Source organism: Mchenga conophoros, linkage group LG16 (assembly GCF_057382185.1).
Source record: "Mchenga conophoros isolate Kocher_MC1m ecotype Shallow Benthic linkage group LG16, M_conophoros_male_GT1.1, whole genome shotgun sequence".
NCBI lineage: Eukaryota > Metazoa > Chordata > Actinopteri > Cichliformes > Cichlidae > Mchenga > Mchenga conophoros.
The window spans coordinates 2,096,547-2,111,551 of NC_140541.1; the positions used below are offsets into that span (position 1 = coordinate 2,096,547).

The 15,005-nt window shown below is 42.5% G+C and overlaps 1 long non-coding RNA gene across 1 annotated transcript; it reads left to right on the forward strand.

Annotated features, from left to right (window-relative positions):
• The first annotated feature begins 13,090 nt into the window (after window positions 1-13,090).
• Window positions 13,091-14,470, forward strand: LOC146556074 (uncharacterized). Its single transcript, XR_014889055.1, has 2 exons — window positions 13,091-13,595; window positions 13,899-14,470. It is a non-coding gene; the product is annotated as an uncharacterized LOC146556074 (long non-coding RNA).
• The last annotated feature ends 535 nt before the right edge of the window (window positions 14,471-15,005 follow it).

Genomic DNA, 15,005 nt, shown 5'->3' on the forward strand with positions numbered 1-15,005 from the left:
ATTGGCAGTGTACTAGCTCAAAAACAGGGACAGCAAGAGAAAGTCATTGCCTATGCTAGCCATGCGCTTACAAAGGCAGAAAGAAAGTGGTCGACTTATCATCGAGAACTCTGGGCCATTGTTTGGGCAGTTAGACATTTTCGTCACTATCTCTACAAGCAGCCATTTGTTATTGTCACTGATCACAAGCCCCTCCTGGGTCTTCGGAAAATACCCATTGACAGTGATAGAACTGGTCGCCGTGCTCGCTGGGCTCTTGAACTCGATCCTTTTGAGTGGACTGTGATTCATAAAGATGGCCACCGCCACCTCAATGCGGACGCACTGTCACGTCGCCCTGTCACTGGTGAAACCGTAGAGCAGGACCCAGTCTGCACTGCTTCTGCTACCTTGAAACCTGAAGAGAGGTGCGTAGGTCCTGCAGGCCCGCCCAACCATAGTCCCTGCAGTACCGACCAAAAACACATTCCATGCAATGACTTTCCTGATCCACGACTGCAGTGTGCAGCGCTATCTGTTTCATCCACATTTGTGCTTGAGCTGCCTGAAGATGATCTCAAAAGTGAACAACAAAAAGATCCTGTACTGTCAGAAGTCATTGGCTGGAAAGCTAAGGGTCAGAAACCACCCTACTGGCGTATGAAAAAATGCCCACCTCAGGAAAAAGTGCTATGGCATGAGTACTCTAGACTTACCTTTCACAATGGCTTACTCTGTCGTAAAGCTTTCAACCCATCCCAAAAGTCAGTGTTGCATCAGTTGGTTGTTCCTGAATCTTTAAAAGACACTGTCCTACAGCTGCTGCATGGCAACCCAGTGTCCGGTCACCTATCAGCAGATAAGGTCCTGAAACGTGCTCAGCAGCTATATTACTGGCCATTCATGTCACGTGACATCAGAATATGGTGCACACAATGCACTCCATGTGATGCCAGACGGAATCCCACACCTCATCACAGAGCTCCAATGAAAACAATTGTTGCTGCGGAGCCATTTCAAAAGGTGGCAGCTGACATACTTGAACTCCCCATTACGAGTCGTGGCAACAGGTACGTGCTCGTTGTTCAAGACTATTTCTCGAAATATGTCAGTCTCTATGCTATCGCAGACCAACGTGCCACAACAGTTGCAAAATGCCTGTTTGACAACTTCATCTGTCAGCACGGCATCCCTGAAATGCTACACAGAGACCAAGGACGTCAGTTTGAATCTGACCTGGTGAAACATCTGTGTCAGCTGCTAGGCATCCAGAAGACACGGACCAGCCCATATCACCCTCAATGCGATGGGATGGTCGAAAGGTTCAACCGAACACTTATTGACCAGTTAGCTAAGTTACTCCTTCAGCAGCCTGGCGAATGGGATGACTGCCTCAATCAAGTTGCTTTGGCTTACAACACCAGTCCTCACTCTACCACGGGGTTTACACCATTTTTTCTCACACATGGACATGAGGCACGGATGCCTGCTAATATGCTGTTGCCTACCAACATGCCAGCATCATCTACTTCTGCTTCTCCTGCTGACTACGTCACCCAGTTGACTCAGAGACTTCAGTCTGCCTTCAGCACTGCTGCATGGAACAGAGATTGTGCCCACAACCAGCAGAAACAACTGTACGATAGGGGCATCAAACACACTCCTTATGTTCCGGGTGACTTGGTGTGGTTAAATGACCCCACTACAGCAAAGCAGAAACTTGCTCCACATTGGAAGGGCCCCTCTGAGATATTGGAGTGCCTTGGAACAGCTGGAGAAAACCCTGGTGTCACGTACAGGATTCGCTACCTCCTGGACCAATCAGACAAGACTCAAATTGTTCACTACAATCGTCTCAGGCCTTACAAAGCACCTGTCCCAAAAGGTGGCATACCTGTACAGCCCCAGATTCCACAGTTGACTGCATTATCAGGTGCTTTGCCCTTCAGAGCTCCAAAATCTGCAGCTGAAGGGAGCTGGAATGTTCAGGGCCGCAGCCCTGCAACCTCATCAGACCCTCAGGTTTGTCAGCCACCACCTCTAAACCAGTCACGACCCCATTCCCACTCTCCTTTGTCCCCTTCTCCTCGGTCTGAGACTGTAACGACTTCCCCCTCTGGCCATGTGGTGATACACCAATCAGACACTGTCCCTTCAACTCCTCATCGAGTATCTGGTGTTTCATGGCGATGTGGGAGACGTCAAGTTGTGCCTCCCAGATACCTCAAGGACTATGTTTTGAACTGAAATTGTTTTTGGTTTTGCTGTTGTTTTATTGTTGTCCCCTTTGCTCACAGCATGTTTTTTTTTTTCCCCCTCCTTTTCTGTAGGGAAACGGGGACGTTTCTTATGTGAGGGGGGGAGGAAAATGTAAAGTGTAGAAGTAAACTTAAATCTAATTTGATATACAAAGAGGTGTTTACAAAGGTTATAAAGCTAGTTATGTAGCTATTCGATGGTTACGTGTTTTGATATTTACATGTTTGAATGTTTAGACATGCATGTTCAAACCAGTAATAAGTATGTGTTATATCTACCTGGTTGTTTTCCCTGTTTTGATCTGAGTTTAAGATTCCCTGGCTTCTGAGAGGTCAGTGAAGTATTCATGAGGGCGGCACACAGGAAGTGTGGGTTGTTGCGGGGTGCTAAAGTAAAGAGGCTGCTGAAAAGTTATCCGTCTCCGTCTTGCTGTTTCTAATTATTCAGAGAGATTCCGAACCATCTAGTGAACCCTCACGTTACAGAAGTTAGCAGGAAGTTAGCTCGCTAGCTTCCATCTAAATACAATATAGCATGTTCTGACTGAGAGATTTCTGAAATAATTCAAACGTACAGCTCTGCTACGACTTCCAACATAAATGAAGACAGAAAACTAAACAGCAGTGACGTTTGTAGGGTTACTGAAGTGGGCTAGCTGGTATATAATGATGTGCTACGTGACCGCTAGCGACACAGCTATGTTAGCATAATATAAACAAGCGAACTTTTCTTCCACTCGATAAAAGTTAACGTGAGTGCTCTCGGTGGTCAGGAACAAATGTAATCGCATGGCAGGATGCTGTAAAAGGACCAAACTTCAGCCAGGAGAACAACTGAGATAATCCATCCACAATACGAGGTTAGTCATTCATATACTGCTGCATGGGCTGTAGTTACATCGGAAGGGCTTAAAAACAGAGCTTAAATAAATGATTAACGGTAATAAAAGCTGAGAGAGGCCAACAGTGAACACTGACTGTTTTAGGGGCTTTTGGAAATTAAATAGAAGAAGATACAAAACTTTAAACATGTTAACAACACAAAAGCCATATTAAACGCAGACTACTTTTGGCCTGGAAGCAGGTCCAGGATTAATAACAGATATGGTTCAATGCAGAGAGGTCTATTAACACATAGTGAGTGAGAAAGGTGACTGGAAAGGAAAAACTCAATGCATCATGGGAATCCCCGGCAGCCTACGTCTATTGCAGCATAACTAAGGGAGGATTCAGGGTCACCTGGTCCAGCCCTAACTATATGCTTTAGCAAAAAGGAAAGTTTGAAGCCTAATCTTAAAAGTAGAGATAGTGTCTGTCTCCCGAATCCAAACTGGAAGCTGGTTCCACAGAAGAGGGGCCTGAAAACTGAAGGTTCTGCCTCCCATTCTACTTTTAAATACTCTAGGAACAACAAGTAGGCCTGCAGTGTGAGAGCGAAGTGCTCTAATAGGGTGATATGGTACTACAAGGTCATTAAGATAAGATGGGGCCTGATTATTTAAGACCTTGTATGTGAGGAGCAGGATTTTGAATTCTGGATTTAACAGGAAGCCAATGAAGGGAAGCCAAAACAGGAGAAATCTGCTCTCTCTTTCTAGTCCCTGTCAGGACTCTTGCTGCAGCATTTTGGATTAGCTGAAGGCTTTTCAGGGAGTTTTTAGGACTTCCTGATAATAATGAATTACAGTCGTCCAGCCTGGAAGTAATAAATGCATGAACTAGTTTTTCAGCGTCACTCTGAGACAGGATATTTCTAATTTTAGAGATGTTGCACAAATGGAAGAAAGCAGTCTTACATATTTGTTTAATATGTGCATTGAAGGACATGTCCTGGTCAAAAATTACTCCAAGGTTCCTCACAGCATTACTGGAGGCCAAGGTAATGCCATCCAGAGTAAGAATCTGGTTAGATACCATATTTCTAAGCTTTTCAGGGCCGAGTACAATAACCTCAGTTTGATCTGAATTAAGAAGCAGAAAGTTAGTGGCCATCCAGGTCTTTATGTCTTTAAGACATTCCTGCAGTTTAACTCATTGGTGCGTGTTATCTGGCTTCATGGACAGATAGAGCTGGGTGTCATCTGCATAGCAGTGTAAATGTATGCTATGTCTTCTAATGATGCTGCCTAAGGGAAGCATGTATAATGTAAACAGAATTGGTCCTAGCACTGAATCCTGTGGAACTCCATAATTAACCTCAGTGTGTGAAGAGGACTCTCCATTTACATGTACAAACTGGAGTCTTGTCACGGCTCCCGAGGCGAGCCGTGTGGAATAAATGAGGATCCAATCGCAGGCAGTCGTGGAGAAGTGAAGGTGATTTATTGAACACAAAAAGAATGTGGACAAACAGCAAACGGGGCTCGAACTAAACTAAACTGGGAAACAACTAAACTACAGAGCACAAACCTGAATGAAAACGAGCAGAGGAGGATGACGATGAACAGCAGGGAGAAGACACGGTGGATACACAGACTGACACTGAGTAATACAGACGAACCGGCAACAGGCAGGAGAACACACAGGGCTTAAATACACACACCAGTAATCAGGGGATGAGAGACAGGAGGGCAACACAGCTGGGAGGAATCTGGGCTGACGGGACAGGGGAAACGTAAACTGATCACACTCACATACGACACGGACCTTCACAATAAAACAGGAAACTCAGACACATGGAACCAGACAAGACATTGAACTAAACAGACAGATTCACAAACAGATGGGGTGACACCATAGACAGACAGATACAGACGCAGACTCAGAGGCAGACCGAATATAACACAGAACTTAAACAATCATCATCTAGAAAATGATAACAAACTAAAAGCGCTGGGTCACCGACCCAGGACCATGACAAGTCTATTAGATAGATATGATACAAACCACTGCAGTGCAGTACCTGTAATACCTACAGCATGTTCTAATCGCTCTAATAGGATATTATGGTCGACAGTATCGAACGCTGCACCAGTGCTTTCTTTCTTTCTTTCTTTCTTTCTTTCTTTCTTTCTTTCTTTCTTTCTTTCTTTCTTTCTTTCTTTCTTTCTTTCTTTCTGCATTGCATGCTGGGAGTTTGGTGGTGGAGCATGTCATGAGTAGGATTGAGAGCTGTTGTTTATTTCAAACTTTTTTGTCATGTTTCTATTATTACATAGTAGGACTGTTTTCTCTGCTAATTATTGCTTTGCGACTTTGAATTTGGGTTAGGATTGAACAGGTTGGATTGGGGAGAAAGGTAGAGGGAGAATCTACGACGCAGACTGGTTGCCATGGTGACAGTATGGCAAACATAGAGCGTTTCTCAGTTGCGGAAAGTGTTTCCCAAACTGAAAATTTGTACTCTTTAGAAGAAATTAACTCATTCTTGGATGATAGTTATGGAAGATCAGTTTTGGTGACGGACTGTTTTCCTGACGTTGATAAGTTTATTCAGTCTGTGAAGACAATACAGAAAGTTGTTGGTGTGGATCTCCTGAATGAGAAGAAACGATATTGTTTAAGGAAACATGTTACTAATTTAAGACGGGGGGAAAAGAGCAGTTAAAACTCATTTGAGGAAAAAGTAAAATCTTATTATTAATCGCAAGATGGTCAGATATCACTCTGTGTTTCTTATATACTTTTTCTTCTTCACTGCTTTTCTTCCTTCTCTCAATATGGAACATCTAAAGGTGGCCTCTTTGAATATAAATGGGGGAGGGATGCTCAGAAGAGAGCTTTGATTACAGAAATTATCAAAGAGAAGAAGCTAGATGTATTTTTTTATTTTACAAGAAACCCATAGTGACAATGTTATTGAAATAGAAAGGGGGTAAGCTGGAAGGAGCAATGCATATTTAGTCATGGAACTAACTGCTGTGCAGGGGTCGGTATTTTATTTCACCAACTCTGGACATCCAAATTTTGGCAAGTGCAGAATATATTAATGGCAGAATTTTACAAGTCAAGGCAGAAATTCAAGGTGTTGTCATTCATTTTATTAAAGTGTAGGAATCAAATTATGGTCCAGAACAGAAACATCAATTTAAAATGTTGGAAGACAACTTAAGTCTTATAGATTCCAGTGAATGTATTATTTCGGGTGTAGACTGGAATTGCTGTGTTGATTGTATGCTGCACAGAACAGGTCAGGAAACACATTTTGAGTCTTCCAACTTCTTGTCTCATGTTTTGACAAAGATGGACCTGATTGATGTGTGAAGAAGAAATAATTCAAGGAGTAGACAGCATACCTGGGTCAGAATAGCTGAAGGTAGATGCCGTGCAGCCAGGTTAGACAGGTTTTATCTGTCTGGATCTTATAGCACTCGTGTAATGAATTGCCACATTGTTTCTGTTGGGTTTACAGATCACGACACGATTTTAATGGAATTGGTTCCTACTGTTACAGGGACACAGAAATCTTTTTGGCATTTTAACACTGAACTGTTACTTGATTTTACTTTTGTGAAAATTTTCTGGAGATCAAAGAAACATGATTTTCAATCCCTGATTGGGTGGTGGCAGGTAGTGGAAGTCCAAATCAGGAATTTCTGCCAGCAATATACTTATAAATCCACTGACAACATTAGGAGGGTGATTCGGCAACTGGAACAGGAAATAACAGACTTGGAGAGTGTTTCTGTTAGTCAGAATAATCAGCAGGATTTACTGTATCATAAAAGGATGGAGTTACTCTTCTTCAGGAGAGAGTTAACGAGGCTCTGATTCGTGCTCGGTTTACAAAGTTTAGGGACATGGACGCACCAACAACATTCTTTTTTAATTTGGAGAAGTCAGTCGCACGGAAGAGACAGATGGTCTGCCTTCATCTGCGAAACGACCAAGTTACAACAGATCCAGCTGAGATGAGAAGACTTGTAATGGAGTTTTACTAATCTCTTTTAGAATGCAACTGTGATGAAGCAGTGGTAGCAGAACTTCTTCAAGGGCTTCCTCAACTCACTTCAGAGGATCAGGAATCTTTAAACACGGACTTGACATTGGAGGAACTTACAACAGCGGTTACACAGATGGCTTCTGGGAGATCTCCAGGAATAGATGGTTTACCTGCGGACTTTTTAAACATTTCTGGAATGTATTAGGGAACGATCTTCTGGATGTGTTTAATGATTCTTTTGTTAGGGGTACACTTCCAGTTTCTTGCCAGCAGGGTGCACTCTCTCTGCTGCCTAAAAAGGGGGACCTTGCCTTGTTAAAAAACTGGAGACCAGTGACTTTTTTATGTAGACTATAAAATTATTTCAAAGGTGTCATCCAACAGGCTGAAATGTTTTATTGAACTCCTGATTCCAGTGGATCAGTCTTCCTGTGTTCCAGACAGATCTATGTTAGACAACTTATTTCTTATGAGAGATGTTTTTGCTGTCTGTGAGACATGTGACCTAAATGTGGGGATTATCTCTGTTGATCAGGAGAAGGCTTTTGATCGTGTAGATTATACTTTTCTTTTTTCGGCCTTGCAAGCATTTGGTGTGGGAAATGTTTCTCTTTCTTGGGTGTCATTATTTTACGCCAATGCTAGTTGTGTAGTGAAGGTGACAGGTAGGTTTAGTAACCCTGTATTAGTTCATAGAGGTATTAGGCAGGGTTGTCCCATTTCTGGTCAGCTATATAGTTTAGCCTCTTTTATTTGGATTGAGAAAATTAAAAGGTCTTTCCCTACCGGGAATGGGTCACAGCTCTTCAGTAGTTGTTTCTGCTTATGCTGATAATGTTAAAATCTTTATTAGTAATCAACATGATGTGAATGAACTGAGTGAGAGGTTAAATATGTATGAAAAGGCTTCTTCGGCCAAAGTTAACTGGGACAAAAGTGAGGCCTTATTGGTCAGTAAATGGTGGGTGGAGAACAGTCCAACCCTGCCAGGAAATATGTGCTGGGGAAGGAATGGTATTAAGACACTGATACTTTTTATAGGTAACGAACAATTTCAGAAAAAGAACTGAGGGCCGTACAGGAAAAAGTTGAGTCCAAGTTGTCTAAATGGACATGGTTGCTACCCCAGCTGTCATGTAGGGGTAGGGCTCTGATTGCCAATAATCTCGTCCCTGTGGCACAAGCTTATGGGGTTGGTTCCACCTCCTGGGCTGGTTAAAGATGTTCATTGTGGATTTTTTCTGGTCCGGGCAGGATTGGCTTAAGGCATCTGTGTTCTTTCTTCCTGTGTCAGAGGGAGGTCAAGGACTTGTGGATATCTTGGCCAAGACCACTGCCTTCAGATTACAAACCGCTCAGAAGCTGCTTTATGGAAGTAGTTACTGCTGGCTGCCCTTGGCTCGGCTGCTTCTCCGTAAAGCTGGATATCCTGGACTGGATAAGCATCTGTTTTTGCTTAAAACAGCAGAGCCTGATATGATGGGTTTAACACCTTTTTATCATTCAGTGTTGGATGCTTGGGAAACGCTGAAGATTTTCCGTGATCCTGACCCTAGACCTGGCTGGGGATTTTTGAGGAACCATTGTTTCACAATGACTTGTTATACGGGATTGTTTGCTGTCATCACCTACAATAAGGACCAAGTTCATTCATGCTGGGATTGTGAAACTGGGTCACCTTGCAAAACTATTGATAGAAAGGATATGTGACCTTACTAACATCAAGTCCACCAGAATCTTAAAGAGGATCCTGGGAGAGGTCTGGGAGTCCTTACCCGTGTCACTGAAAGTATTTGCTGAAAACTGCGATCTAGCTGACCAGTGGCATAATGGATATGAGTACGTATTTCCAGTACTTTCAGCTGCACCAGCTTTTGATGGATGGCATGAGGAGAATAGACTGCTTCTCTCTTTGAGAACACCGGTGTTGCGTGTTGAGGTGGACACAGGTTCTTGGTTCAGACCTTGCCCCGAAGAGCAGATGGAGGTTCCTGTATAAGCCACCTGTTGAGAAACAGGTTGGTGACCTCCAGTGGAGGATTATTCATGGATTTATAGCTATGAACAGACACAGAGCTCACTTTGACCCAACTACTAGGGGTGGATGTCTATTTTGTGAAGAACAGGAGTCGCTGGAACGCTTGTTTTTGTCCTGTCTAAGGTTAAAAAGCCTGTTTTTGCAGGAATGGTTGGAAGCCCTGGGTGACCACTTTTCTATGGCTGTTTTAGTTTTTAGTCTTAGGTACAGAGCTTTGAAAAAGAAGACTCATGTCTTAATCAATTTCCTTCTTGGTATGACTAAGGTAGCAATTTGGAAAACAATGAAGAGTAAAATGCTTGGACAGGGTTGGACTGATGCAGCACTTAGTTTTGAAGGCTTAGTTGCATTGAGATTGAAAGTGGATGCTTTTTATTGTGTTACTTGTAATCTACAGATGTTTACAGATTTGTGGTGTATTCGAATTGTTTTATGTTCATTGAGGGAGGATGGTGCACTACTTTTGCATTTTTAGAGTGATATTATTATTCAGTGTATTTGTTTTGCTAACTACACATGGATCTACGTTTTTGTGGTTTTTGGGTGGTATGTGATGTTTCCTTTGACTTTGTGAGCATTTGTTTGTATTATTGAATTGTGATATGAATAAATGCGTTTGTTAAAGGTCCTTCTTTCTTGCATGCTGGGAGTGTTGGAGCGTGTGGTGAGTCTGACTGAGAGATTGAGGACTTGTTTCCAACTTTACTTTTCTGTCTGTGTGTCAAAGGAAAATTGTTTTCATATAATGTGATCAGCTTCATGAAATGTGCTTTTTATTGATCACTAAGCAATCTACATGTCTACGTGGCGTTTCACCTAATAACTTTTGTGATGATGAACTTATTCAGCTACTAACCGCTTCCTCTTTCTTTAAGAACATACAGATTTAGAAAAAGGGGAACCTCAACTCTGAGCTATTTGAACACACACACACACACACACACACACACACACACACACACACACACACACACACACACACACACAGAGAAAAGTATAAATAAAGAATAGGATAGAATTCAACTTTATTGTCATTGCACATGCACAGGTACAGGGCAACGAAATGCAGTTTGCATCCATCCAGAAGTGCTTTAGTGATATATAGTGATATTACAATATATATTAGCAATAATATAGATATGTGAGTATATTACAGAAATGGGTCTATTATGTTATAATGTACACGGTATGAAGTATGTTATGAATATTCTATAAGTATGTGCAGGCTGTAGTGAGTACAGGCTATGTACAGGCTATGAACAGGATATAAATATGAAATAAATAACTTTACAGAAATCTGAGATATACAGCTATACAGAAATGGGAACTATGCAAGTTGTAAACAGTTGTAGGATTAAAAATTATCGTATGTACAGAATGATTATTTACACAGAGCTATACAGTAGTGCAGTTAAGATAAGTGAGGGTGTAGATAGCTTCTACAGAGGCTATATAAAGTGCTGGTGGTTGTGAGTGGTGGTTCAGTCCATGTTATTATTGTGTGTTTGAGGGTACAGTTGTCCATTGTGGGTGTGTGTATGTTCAGTCCATGTGTTAACGTGGGTCAGATGTCAGGAGGCAGAGTTCAGGAGTCTGACAGCTGTGGGGAAGAAGCTGTTCCGGTACCTGGTGGTCTTAGTCCGGAGGCTCCTGTGGCGCCTCCCAGAGGGCAGGAGGGTGAAGAGTCCATGTGATGGGTGACTGGGGTCTTTGATGATTTTCCCAGAACCTTTCCAGACACCACTTCCTGTAGATGTCTTTTATGGCAGGAAGTGGTGCTCCGGCGATGCGCTGGGCAGTTTTCACGACCCTCTGCAACGCCTTCCGGTCCGAGGCAGAGCAGTTCCCGTACCAGACTGTTATACAGTTGGTCAGGATGCTCTCGATGGTGCAGCGATAGAAGTTCACCAGGATGTCTGAGGACAGGTGGTTCTTCCTCAGAGTCCTCAAGAAGAAGAGGCGCTGGTGAGCCTTCTTGACCAGCTTGGAGCAGTTGGTCGTCCAGATGAGATCCTTGGAGATGTGGACTCCCAGGAACTTGAAGCTGCTTACACACTCCACAGCCGTCCCCTTAATGTGGATGGGTGGATGTGGGTCAGCATTCCTCCTGTAGTCCACGATGAGCTCCTTGGTCTTCTCGGTGTTAAGCAGCAGGTTGTTTCTGTCGCACCACTCAGCCAGACGATCCACCTCCTCCCTGTAGGCGGCCTCATCGTTGTCACTGATGAGGCCAATCACCGTGGTGTCATCTGCAAACTTAATGATGGTGTTGGAACCATCAGCAGGTCTGCAGTCGTGGGTGAAGTCTCATCACTGTCACGCAGACAGTGATGAGACGCAGGTCGTGCGTCCATGACTGCCCTCACGAGTGAAAAACAACTGCAGTGTTTGTGTTTTCTAACTCAGGTGTCTCAAGCTGAAGAACTACAGGGTGATTTAAAGAAATCCCCTGTCACTGTGTTTTTGCTGAATGCGTAAAACCAGCTTTTTGCTGGTTGGCGTGTGTATCGCCAAAATGGACCTCGCTAACCTTACGAGACAACATGGTTTTAAGATCATACCTACTTGTCCTTGCTCTGTAGAGGAGTGTAGTCTATCGGTGCGTGAAATTCTGGGTCATAGCAGCATTAAATCTGCTGCTCGGATGAACAGTGCAGTGGTGATTTTTGTTGACAGTGTGGAGAAGACAAAGTGATTGAGAGGGGTATTGTCGTGAATGAGATTTTTTTTCGGTTTGTCCTCTAAGCACACAAACGAAAAAAGTCATGATTGCAAATATTCCTCCATTTATCAGTGATGAATGACTGGTGAGAGAAAAATGATTCTCTGATTAGAAAACTGTCATCGGCAGCAAATCCCAGCTGTTAAAGCACGTTGTCTCACAGAGGCGACAGGTTCCCATGATTCTAAATAAAAAGGATAAAGACCTAAATTTAGTGTTTAATGTGTGAGTGGATGATTTTGACTATAACTTATATAGGACTTTGGGCGTGTTGGTGCATTTTGGGTGTGGCAATGTGGGCCATTTAGTTCGAGCGTGTCCTGGAAAATATGTCCCTTCAAATAATTTAGAACAAACTCGGGTGGAAGGAGGAGAAAAGAAGCAGAGAACAGCAGAATCCAGAGATTCGGCGAGCAATGAATTAAACGAAACAGGGAAGCAAAGTGGTGGGAAACTTGGTCAGAAACCAACTTAAGTGCAGAAAAAGGAGACTACAGAAGAAGGGAATGTAGAGCAAATTGTCCACACTTAAAGTCAAACAGTGATAGATACACAGGATAATCAGGAGAATAACACAGGTGTGGTGAACGAGAGCTCAGGGAAAAACTGTAAATGATCCTGAGGACACAGAAGGTAGTCAGATGCTGTTAGAGGAGTCCTTTATAATCAGTGCACATGCGCCAACCAGCGTGCAGCCTGTTACAGTCGCTCCTGCTTTTCTCTTAGTTTAGCTCTTTTTTCTTACGTATTCTTTTTTTTTCTGACTTGTATTTTCCTCCGTTTTCTATCTCTTACTCAATCATGTGGATTGAGAGAGTTTTTGTTCTTCTGGTGGCCGTGGAACTGTTACTTTTATCATGGAACGGGACCGCGGCACATCTCCTACATGCACGGACTGTTTACTCCAGAGATCAGCTGATCGCCCTGATGCCGGCCGGCTCGCTGGCCAGGCCCGCAGAAGTACCAGCTGAAATTTGGAGGAAAACACATCGGGGATGCAGAGGTCAAGGACAGAAGAGAAGAAAAAAGGTGACGGTGAGACAGCGGAGGCTCGAAGCGAGGAGGAGGTTTAAACCGTGTCTGCCGTCTATCATGATGGGAAATGTGCGATCGTTGGCAATTAAAATCGACGAGCTCTCAGCACTGGTACGGAGTCAGAGGGAATACCGAGAGTGTAGCCTGATGTGTTTCACCGAATCATGGCTGTGTAACCCTGGTTAACATAGCTAACAACAAATAAAAGCCTGTTAGTAAAAACAGTCATAAGAAATATATTACAGGTGATAAATAGTCAATAAATAGATCATAATGGTTAGAAAATTCATTAAAAACATCAGCAATGATATAATTCATGGTATAGGATTTCATTTGTGTTTAAAAACATGTTAAAAGGGTACAGAACTTGCTAATTCATGGTGTTTTATGTTAATTCAGGTAAAATGGCTAAAATATGTGTTGAGACTCTTATTGTGAAAGGGCACGCTGCAGCGTGACTCCTGTGATTAGCCACACCCAATCGGGTTGTTCCTTCTTTTGATGCTCGAGAGGGAGAAATGCAGACAGTCCTTGCAGAGCTGCTGCTTAAATGAGTGAAAAAATTGTAAAAATAAGCCAAAAATCTACTTAAAGCCATTTTTGTACTCTGGAGAATGTATTTTTGTTTTTCCGACCTGTCCTTGCCTTGGTGACGTTGTGAACATAACCGAACGGGACTTGGTGAGTTCAGAAATTGTCTTTTATTTCATGCAAGAAATTTTTGTTGTATTATATTGCTCATTTCATGCAAATGGAGAGCCAAGGTAGCAGATTTATGTTGTTTTATGTTAAAAACGGTGGATTCGTGCTTAAACGACACACAGGCTGCAGTTCAAAGGCCTTTGACGGTGTTTCAGCGCGCCATATTGGCATCACCTCATTTACGGCTAAATAAGCTGGAAAAAACGGACTTTTACTGTTATTTAAGGGCTACCCGTGTGTTATTTTCGAATGTTTATGCACTTAATTTTGTTGTTATGGTAGGCCATTAAGGTTTGGATCGGGAAATGCTGAGCTAGAATCGGAGTTTGATCCGCTGAGCGAGAAACAAGATGGCGAGCCACCCACGGACCCATTGAACTGTACCGAGCAGGAAAAAGGAAAACGCCCCCTGCTGGACGTTGAGCTCTTTCGCTGATAAAACTGGTAGGATTAATCCATACACCTCTGCAAAAGAACAGCGGACTTTTCAAAGCACTGGATAATCATTCGGAGTAATTCCAGGACTAATAGTTAAAGGACACAAAGACAACTTTCTTTTGTTTATTTGTTTGTTTAAGGGATTTATTCAGCCTTTTGCTGAATTGTTTTCAGTTTTACATTTATTTATTTATTTTTGTAATTTATTTTGGTCAACCTTACATTTTAATGCTGTAATGGTGTTAATGGAAATGTAAATAATTTTGTTGGGTTAAAACAAAATAAGAACTGGTTGAGAATTTAAAGGTGAACCTAGACCAAGATTAAATTAAATCTTGGGCCTAAAGAACTGAACTTGATTTAAAATAACACAGTGTTAATGCAAATAGATCAAAGGATAAACTTGAACTTAGAACTTGAAATAAATAAAACAATAACCTAGGTTGAGAATAACATCCTTCTAAAGCCAAATAAAAGGTTTTGAGATAAATAGGATGAACTAACAGAACATACTGAACTAAGAAGGGGAAAGAAAACATCTTGTTTTCCTTAAATGTGTGATGTTGAATGTTTTATGTAATGTGTCTATAACTGTCTATTCTCTGTCTTCACAAAATAATAAGCCGGCAATTTAAACGTATTTACTGGTCTGTGGTCTTTATTACATGCTACGCTCATTACTGCTCTAGTAGTCGAACCTAACTGGTCCTAGTATACTGTAACGACTCCAGAAGTGTTACAGCTGCACCAGGTCATTCCCGATGAGAATGCTTCCGTGGAAGGCTTCCACACTGTTCGGGCGGACAGGGACAGCATCGCTAGCGGTAAGCGTAAAGGAGGTGGGCTTGCTGTTTTAGTTAACAACCGGTGGTGTAACCCTGCCAACATAACAATCAAAGAAAGGATTTGTTGCCCGGACACTGAACTGTGTGCTGTTGGACTCAGGCCGTA